Source organism: Barbatula barbatula (genome assembly GCF_947034865.1).
Source record: "Barbatula barbatula genome assembly, chromosome: 19".
NCBI classification, from domain to species: Eukaryota; Metazoa; Chordata; class Actinopteri; order Cypriniformes; family Nemacheilidae; genus Barbatula; species Barbatula barbatula.
Window position 1 is genome coordinate 9,322,295 of NC_136782.1, and position 10,392 is coordinate 9,332,686.

Below are 10,392 nucleotides of genomic sequence, written 5' to 3' on the forward strand. Positions count from 1 at the left end.
GTTCTATGAAAATATGACAGTGGGTATATACTATGAACAATATATACAGATGGCTATATACTATGAAGATTAATGTACAGGTGGATATGAACAGATTATAATTTAGACTAAAATAGTGCAAGTGACTTAAGTGTGCATAAATTATTGACATACGGCTATTAAAGTTGCAATGCAATAGGTGAGTTAATGCAGTTGTTGAAGTTACTGTGCAGTGGATGAGTTAATGCAGTTATTGAAGTTACAGTGCAGTAGATTAGTTAATGCAGTTATTGAAGTTAAAGTGCAGTAGATTAGTTAATGCAGTTAATAGAATTACAGTGCAGAAATTAAATCACCATAATCCAAAACTGTTAAGAATGAACTCTGCACCAACCTTTTCCTTGATGAATAAGGAAAGCACCTCGTTAGTCTAAAATAAAAACCTAGCTTAGGTCTGTTTTTTTTTAAAAGGCTCTCAATATAGACCCCACACGACATTTTATTATCAATCCAAATACCCAGTGTAATGCGGAGGTGGCTTTAGAATCCATATGCGGAAGTTTATTGTCAACATCCAACAACACACAACTTGAGATCAGTCCACACAAGCAAACAATCCAGAAAGGGAAATCCGTAAATCAATGGTCGGAGAACTAGGCAGAATCATACACTTGCAGACAAACAGAAAATCAGGAACAACGCTTGGTAAGGCAGGATTAAACAGGCAATACTTCGCGATTTAAAAGCACATGGTCACAACTTAAGTAGTCTCAAACAGGAAGTGAATGTAGAAGCAGCAGAGGGAGCGTTCAGTTAGTACTCGGGTGATGACTGCCTCTGCTGGCTTGGCATTACACCCAGGTATTTGTAAGAAGTCTCTCTCTCTATTGAAGTACCGCTTTGTGTTAAAAAAGTAAAATCCATAGGAGAATGCGAACGTGTAAAAACCATTAATTTAGTTTTTTCAGCATTTAATACCAACTTTAATCCTACCAGAGATTTTTGTACGTGATTAAAGGCAGACTGTAAATGATAAATTGCTCCCTTCAATGATGTAGCAGAGGTATACAAAATAGTGTAATATGCGTAAAAATTTGTTTGATTTAGACCTTCACCTAAATTATTTATATAAATAGAAAATAAAATAGGACCCAAAACTGATCCACGGGGAACACCCATTTTTACTCCTAGCAATGATGAGGTAAAGTTATCTAATCTCACACACTGTGTTCTACCACTAAGGTAATTAGAAACCAGTTTAGCAGAGTGCTACTAAAACCTATGTTTTGCAATCTTTGCAGAAGGAGATTATGGTCAACGGTATCAAAAGCTTTAGATGAGTCAATGAATAGAGCACCACAATACTTTTTGCCATCTAAAGCATTAACAATATAATTTGTATCAGAGGTTACAGCCGTAATTTTACTGTGTGCTTTCTGGAAACCAGACTGAATGGAACTTAAAATACAGTTATCAGCAAAAAAAATGTATAGTTGCTCATTTATAAGAGACTCAAATAGTTTAGACAAGACAGATACTCTGGAAATTGGTCGATAATTATCTAAGGCCGACAGGTCGCCACTTTTTAATAGTGGGATGACAAATGCAGATTTCCATGATTTAGGGATAGAACTACTGTATAAACTAAGTTTAAAAATAGAAGAGATGGGTTTAGCAATCAAATTTGCAGTGGTTTTAAGAAAAAATGCCTCAATCTGGTCTGGCCCAGCAGACTTGTTACAGTCCAGGCCTAACAAAGCATTTTGCACTTCAGAGACAGATATTGAAGTAAAGTTAAAATTATTCAAATTTACATTAGACAAGTTTGTGATAGCAGTTACACTATCTGTGGGGTTGGTTGGAAGTGTTGACTGAGTATTTATTCCTGCATTAATAAAATGTTATATTTTGTTTACCCCTTACTTCAACCTGACTGCTATCATAACTTTTGGGATAGTTGGAGGGGGTACGTCTCCTGAAGAAGATTTAATTACTTTCCAGAGATGTTTGGGGACATTAAGGTTTTAATCTAATAAATTCAGATAATATAAATTTTTGTACTTTTTATTAGTCCTATGCATTTGTTTCTTAATACTCTATAATTTACCCAGCATTTATCGTTATTATTTACTTTTGCTTTAATCCATGCTTTATTCCGTTCTCTAATAAGTGTTGCAATAGAGTCATTAAACCAAAGATTGTCCCTACCCCTCACTCTGTATCTTCAGATGGGGCATGTTTTTCAACTATGCTGCTAAAAGCTAAAATGGTCTTTTTAAAATAATTCCAGCTCAACGTCATCCATTTCACAAACTAAGTTTAAATCACTCTGATAGATTTCATGAAGAAAAGCTTGCTCATTAAAATATTTATAATTTTGTGGCTTAGTTTTAGTCAATTTGCAGTTTCTAACACTCACAATCATACAGTGATCACTGATATCATTACAAAAAACTCCAGTAGCCGAATACTTATGCGGAGCATTTGACAGTTTATGCAAAAAGTCAGACAGTAGAACAGTTACTCCAGCTGCAGCCGAGGGTGGGCGGTAACATCCTACCACAGCCAGAAAAGCGCCATTGGGGAGATTTAATTTAATGGCACATCATTCGAAGAATTTTGGCTTTGTTATTGTTTCAATGGAACAACATTCCAACGATGCCTTAACATATATAGCTACTCCCCCTCCTTTACCCATACTATCTGTCCTAAAGAGATTATACCCTTCAATATGAATCATATTGCTCGTGATTGATGGTTTGAGCCATGTTTCTGACAAGACAATTATGTCACTTTCTGTCAGTTTAGCCCACAGACGAATAGCATTGATTTGATTAATCAGGCTGGGCATGTTGACATGAATAAAACGCAAGCCACTGCTATCTTTTAAACTGTCAGGGCTCAGAAGCTCAAGCAATTTTGGGTCTGGGTTTGGATGGACATTACCTGAAAGGAACAGGAGTAGAATAATCCAAACTGATCTTGCCGGGCGGCTGTTGCCGGCTCGATGATTGCGCCTGCAGGAGTTAAACTGGAACCGCCATACTTCTGCCCAATTGAAAAGTCCATACCCATGCAGGGTGCAGACTGATGAAGCCATAAGGACTGATGTAAAACCATCGGCATCAAACAGCATAGTCACAGAATTTGGGAGAACAATCCAGGAAGAAGCAAACAATCCATCGCCAGATGATCCCAGAGTATTTACAGTCCGTGAGCTCAGCACACAAGTGAGCACTGCGAGCAGCAGGTTAACTGGTATCCTAATGTTTAGCAAAAAACAAAACAAAAACACTGATAAAAACACAGGAAAACTACACTACAAAAACTTTTAAGACAAACGTGTAAGCACTGGTGCTGCCATCTTGGATTGTATGTGTATTTGAGAGATAGAGAGATTTCAGAGATTTCAATCTGAGAAAGACTGAACAGCATGTGCTATTGACTTCGACTGCTCAAATAGCCACTCGTATATATCACATTCGGGAGAAACTGATTGCTTAAAATGCTAATACTTCTGATATTTCACAAGACTGTATTTCCATGAAAATGTGAAAAGCATTCAATAATACAACCTACTAAAATGAAGCCGTATTAAAGTCATGTCAGAAAGATAGGTCCGCATTAGGCTTAGTAGTACATTTTTATGTTGCGGTAATTGATGAAGCTTTTATTACGGTAGATTGAACGATGATGTCATACACATGTGTATTACGCGTTCAGTATGTAGGTATTCCCCAAACAATAATGGCGGCCTCCATGCTGCATGTTTGTGCCACGTAACATACTTATGATCATAAACATAGTATTTATATGCACACTACTATAAACACGAAAACATGCCAACAAAGTGTATTCAAAACACTTTTAGATTAAAACTGTGTATGCGGATGTGCACGTAGGGTTTCTTCATAGTGCAACAGAGCCATCCACTGGCCTAGCATGCATAATACATCGTTTTTATTAGTTTTCCTGGATCCATGTAAATGCATACCGTTATGATAACACGTTGCCGTGTGTACGTGAAACTTTTCAAAAAGTGTGAACGTACTCTCAGTGTTATAGTGTCAAAAACAAAAACTTTTTCAAATATCAACCAATAATAAGAAATATATAAAAAATTCAGCTTATTGATAATTTGTCTGGTGGTTAATTAAATATGATAAAACATATTTTACTCCATACTAGATCTTAGTAAGTGAAAACTTACTTCTGTACTTCTTTACACCATTGAACGTCCTTGGCTACTTATGCTTAACATGGTCAACTTGTTAAAATACGCGTTGGATGTATAACGTATGACAATGGTTGGAACGGCCATGCCCGCAATAACACTACCGTACATTTTCACTACTGTGATGTACCGTAATACCGAACACAGGCCCATGTCTAGTCCACATGATATTGCATCTTTATTCAGTAGCTTGCAGGGTGTTTACCTACAGCCTTGACTTCACTACACGTTATCTGTATGTATGTATGGTTTATATTCTACAGTACATTTACTCTATTCCATGCCGCAGAGGGCAGCTCTACAGATAACTGGCACCCCTGTTAGTGCCATTGGCAGAACAATAATGGGCCAGGCCTCTGATGTGGTGTGGGCCTGTTTGAACTGCATCCAGTTCATTAGAAACCAACCGCTTCGTGACCCGACTCGCCAAATGCAGACTGATCCTGCTTGTCCAGTAATGAGCCCCCGGTAAGGTCAAGAAGAGGAATGAATTAATTTTGATACAGCTCACAGAAGCTGGTGAATTGCAGAGAACATTTGAAAAGCCGAGCCACCTGGAAAAGTAATTCTTGACTGAAGCTTTAAGGAAAGGTGAATGATTCCATGCAGTAATGAATTCAACTTGCTGTTGAGCTTGTTGAACAGTTGACAACGGACAATGATGGCGATAAAATCAATGAAGTCTCTATTGATCTGAATTTTAACTTGCTGTATTGGACTATTATATTAAGCATGAACACCGTCTGTACTTTCAGTGGTGGTAGGAACTGTCATCTCACTGCATATTTGCATGAAGATTTATTATTATATGCGTCATTTGAGTCATTGGTTGCTTTTGCTGAAACTGTAATTCAATGCAGCCTTACACTCTTTTATCCGTATCAGAGTGCTTTCCTATGTCTTAATAACCTCAACCTTCGATAATTGTTGCTTGTTTTATAATATTAAGATGTTTACAATATCGTGTTTACAATATCGTGTACTGTATAACTAAATGGCAGTTTGATTGACAAGCAATCTGACCAATCATTACGCCAATATTATGCTCCCACGTGATGGACCGCCATTTTGTCCGACAAACAAACCAGTACAACAAACTTGGTGTAATAGAGCTTTGGTAATTAATATGATTTTTATTTTTTTTATTTTTGTAAAAGTAAACAGTGAGATATATATCCAGTTTTAATGGACGTTCACGCTATAATGATAAACAATAATTATGTTATTACTGTGGTGAGGAAGGCAGGACGAGAGCCGTGAGGCGGGGCCGGTGGCGTGAGTGATAGTTGCAATCAGCTGTGCGTGCACCGGTCCCTCATATCTTACGGAGGAGACCGGGAGCTTAAAAGGACGACCGTGGACCTGACATGTTACGTTTGTGTTTATGGTTTATGGCCGGCAGTCTACTGTGAGGTGGTTGCCGGTCTTTACTTCCGTGTTTATTGTTTGTTTATTTTTTATTAAAGTTTGTCAAAAGTTCGCCGGTTCCCGCCTCCTTCCTTCCCTTTTATGGATCTCATTACAATTTTTTTTTAAAAACATTCCAAATGAAGGAAAATAGCAGGGTTCACATCATAACTATAACAATTCAGATACGAGATACTTTATTATTGGAATCATTAATGTATGAATTACAGACAGGAGCGTTCCGACGTTAAATGCCTGCCAGGCCAGTGGATGGCGATGTTGTTGTGTAAAGAAACAGGATGTGACTTGGCAAATACGTATCCACAGTTAAATACCATTGGTCAACCATTATGTGTGTTTAAAGTCTGGCAAATGTAAAAAGTGTGTCTCCGCTGGTCTTATTGGTGCAGCAAATCCACATTTTGCTAGGCTAACATTAAAACATAATCCAGCAGTTTGGGAAGCTGCCATATTGTTTTGGCTATACTCACACGACTGAGCACGTACTACGCATACGCATGTGCGTGATGTCATCGTTTTCAGAAGGTTCCGTCTTGCAGTTTACAAACATTTTCAAAAAACAGTTAACAGTATTTTTAGAAAAGTTGCACTTTGAGACCCGTTTCAGTCCCCCAAAACGCTGTTTCCGTTTAAACTATTTGATCAAAACGCCTATCGGTTTTTAGTTGAAACTGCGTTGTATAAACGGCCCCTTATTCTTTTCTGTACTGAACTTAAAGTTTACTTTCGTTTTCACAAAGAAGGATCGCGGCCTACCAAGAAGGGTCAATTTCTCAACAAGATGTGTCCTTAAAGCTACTGCTTCTGTTTTCCAAAATACTACGTAATTGTACCTCTGTTCAATATAAACATACATTGACCAAAGACATATTACTTATTATGTACAATCTACATTCATTTTATAGCTCCCTGCTCTTAATGCATTGTAACATGTATTCTCATTAGTTTTGGCTTTTATTATGTTTAAGCATTTTTAGAAGAAACACGAGACTAAGTTTAAACCTACTGTAAACAAAACGTAGCTGAGCACTCCATCAAACCTACTGAGCTTTAATAGAGCAATCTCTGAGCCATAAAAGTTTCATTGGCTCAGCCTTGACACATGTCAAGACCACTCAAACAAACTAAGCTGTAGTGAAAGCACCATAGGGCCAAGGTGTTTATGCTCTTGTCAACTTATAATGGCTTATTTATAGTTGTCTGTGCACATCACACTGCAATGAGAAAAACTATTTCACCATTGTCACCTTCGGTTCATAGTATAAAGATGTTTTCAGGATCTTCATTTATTTTAGGGGATCTGATATATCAAACATCACAGATAAACAGGCATACATGCACCAGACATGAAAGAAACCTCTGATTGCAAGAGCGCTCTTCGTGCTGATAGGCGTCCAATGAGACTGAATCCATCTCTGGTCTATTCTGCACATTACAAATTGAGCTAGCGTTATCTAGCGGGACGGTCTCTTATCTCTCTGCCCTGGGATTTGCATAACAAGCTCAGCGACACGTCTGCAATTTATGTGTTACGACTGCGAGAGATGCAAACTTCCTTTGTGGACGTCATGTGTCACGTTGAACATGGCTGATAAAGGATGGGGGAGATGATTATTTGCCAAGAACTAGCGTATTAGCATGTTCTGCCCTTGCTCCACCCTTATGTAATTTCCAGCTGCGGTTACATCTTGACAAATGATCCTTTGACAGATCCCTGTCAAGACTGAAATGTACGGAGGTGTTAGAATTGGAGATGTGTTTGTGTCAGGGAACGGATGTGTGTGAAGGGTCAATGTCATCCTGTGAGCAATCGGTTTGTAGGTGTTTTGTAATGAGGATTGTGGGAGCTTTCCTATCAAATCTTTTGGTAATTCTTATGCTTACAGAATGTAATGCAAACATTGATTACAGTTTTGTCTGTTCTTAATATTTATTGATCCTCTTGTTTTTGTGATGTTCTCTGGTCATTCTCTTCATAAAGTTTTTATAAATGTTGCACATGTTGTCTATCGTTTTCTTGCCAGACCTCCTTTATTTCTTTTGTTTATACCACAAGTACAACTGTGCCACGTGAATACAAAGGCTCTCAAAAAATCTTGGTTGCCAAGGTGTCAAACATGTTTTATTAAAATACTTGCATCAAAAAATTCATTTTTCATTTATTTTCACTTTAAAACAAGACCTTAAAAACCTCATTACCATAACAGTGGATAAAAATGTCAATATCGTAGCATACAGTATTTTGCAAAAAAATATATTTATAAAAATGCCTAAGCAAGTTCTTATTCATATTTTTATTAAAAATATTTACAGTATATATTTTTTAAGTTTGTATATGTTCTGTCAATGGTTTACTTTGTTCATTTGAGATCATCTAGCATGCATTCACAACTGGAGGTTTTTATCCGAAAATGCAATAAAATACAAAAATAATTCATTGCTATTTTAACATTTTTGAAGGCGCAAGGTAAAGAACACAAATATCTTTTAGGATAATTTTTGTGTTACTGAATTAGTGTTTTATATTTAAAATGATATTACATTTGCAATCATTACTGCAATAGTTTTGTGAGAATAACTCAAGAGTAGACATCAACTGTCCAAACTGCTCTATGTTGTTTTGGCCATTTTAAAGTTTTTTTCTGAAACAACACAATCTAGAGAGAAAGGAAGTGATGAAATGAGAGAGAGGGTGTACATGTGCCGGGGAAGGACAACAAGCTAGGTTGTCCACTGGACCACCGCTGCCAATGTAGCCGTCTTTTAAAGATAAACAACGACTTTAAAAGAGAAACACTTAAATTTGGATGAACTGGTTCTTTTTTCTCACTTCATTGTGTACTTCAGCATGATTATAGTGCACTGTGGAGCGGTTTAATTTCATTTAATGACTAATATGTACACTGACACTATCATGCCAAACAACAAAGTAAGTGTCCGTTATTTAGCACAACGCATCACACTGGAGCAATGTCCTCTCTGTCTGGTTCTGAAGAGCGGAGGATTCAGAGAATGTTTTTCTTATGCTTAGGGGTAGCAGGCAGTTAGTCCTACAGTGTTGAGACCCGTGGGCCGAAGAGTGGAGACAGGAATAAGCAAGAGAAATTAATCAGAGTACTCGCCACTGAAATGTCAGTGCATGCTTGTTCCTTTTAAGAAGCATTATTTTTATCCATTCGTCTGGTTCCCCTTCGGGCATTATAACGTTCTTCCTTTACAAGTGAAATGTGCTGCTTTTTATAGAGGTAAAAAACAAAATAATTATACTTGACTTGCCAAATATGTGAACTGCCTTTATTTAGACCTCAAGAGGAGAAAAAATTTAATATTGATAAGTTTGTCGCTCTACAGTCTACACCTGCTGGCTTTTCTCCTGCTGTGAATAACAAAAGGTAAAATTTGTCTGTTAAACATTGTAAGAATCTAGACAAGAAAACCTTTCTTAAAATGTAATAATTGTGTTGTAAATTCATTGTAGTTTTTGCTGATTGAAGATGGCTTAAGAAAAAAATGACAGCCAGTTTGAGACAGCACTCCATGTTCTCCAGAACAAGATGTCAAAAATATGTAAACGAATAAGTAGAGTTTTTTGGTCATATTAAAAGTATTTTTTCTTTAAAATTTTTGAGTTAAAGTTTTATTAACTAAGGCACATCAAAAGAATTGAAAATGTTTGTGGTACCAGCATAAGCCACTAGAGGCATCGACTCACAACATTTGAAATGTGACAATTTTAAAATGTGAAAATATTCAGACAGGATTTTGTTGTGACTATTCCTTCAATGCTGCACATTTGGTGCTTCAGCAAATCATCTCGCAGCATTCCGCTGGCTGTCGGGGTGAAGTGTTTATGAGCGATTGTCTGAAAGAGATGGAGTGAGAGATGCAATACCGCTCGAGTTGAATGACTTGAAGACAAAGTGGCAGTTTCTTGGTGACTGTTGGCGTCAGAAGGGCTCTAGGGACCAAACAAAACTGATGGAACACATTTCCACTTCTGACACAAAAGCTCAACCGCCCTGATTTCTCCCAATGACCCTAAAAACAACACTTTACAGAATTATGATGTAACAAAAGATGCAAACGCATCAGTTTTTTTTAAATGGAAGGTTTTACTCCTGTGGGGGTGATCTGTAATTGTTGTCCATATCCAATTGTTGTTTATATCATTAGATCTGAATTATAACCTTTTTCGCTTTCCCTTATTTACCTCGAGTGTCGATGTGCAGTAATTGCATACTTAGCGATGAAATTGCTACCATATTGCAGGCTGCCCGGACCAAAGATACACAGATTATCCAATCAGGAAGACCAGCTGCTGTTGTTTCCTACTTCTTTTTTTCTTAGCTGCTCCCGCCCACTTCACACCCAACATTAGGAGCTAGTGAGACCCTCGGCTAACTGAAAGTATTCAAAAAACCTTGTAAACCATAAAATACCATTATAGGTCCTTTTTGGAGGATCTTGTTACGAACTGTCCAGGGTCAATCTCAACATAAAAGGATTTCCACTCAAATATTAGACATTTAAATGAAAAATGTATTGAACAAAAGAAAAGGAATGAAGAGTGGTCAATTCCAAAATAACAAACAGAATAACTAATTTAATAAATGCTAAAACTAAATAACCTAAACGTCTTAGACAGCAAAGACAATAAAACAAAGACAATTCAACTAACCTATCTCCCTTAACTCAAAACAAAGGTACATACAAATAAAGATGGCAACACACTCCCTACTTACCTTAAAGTA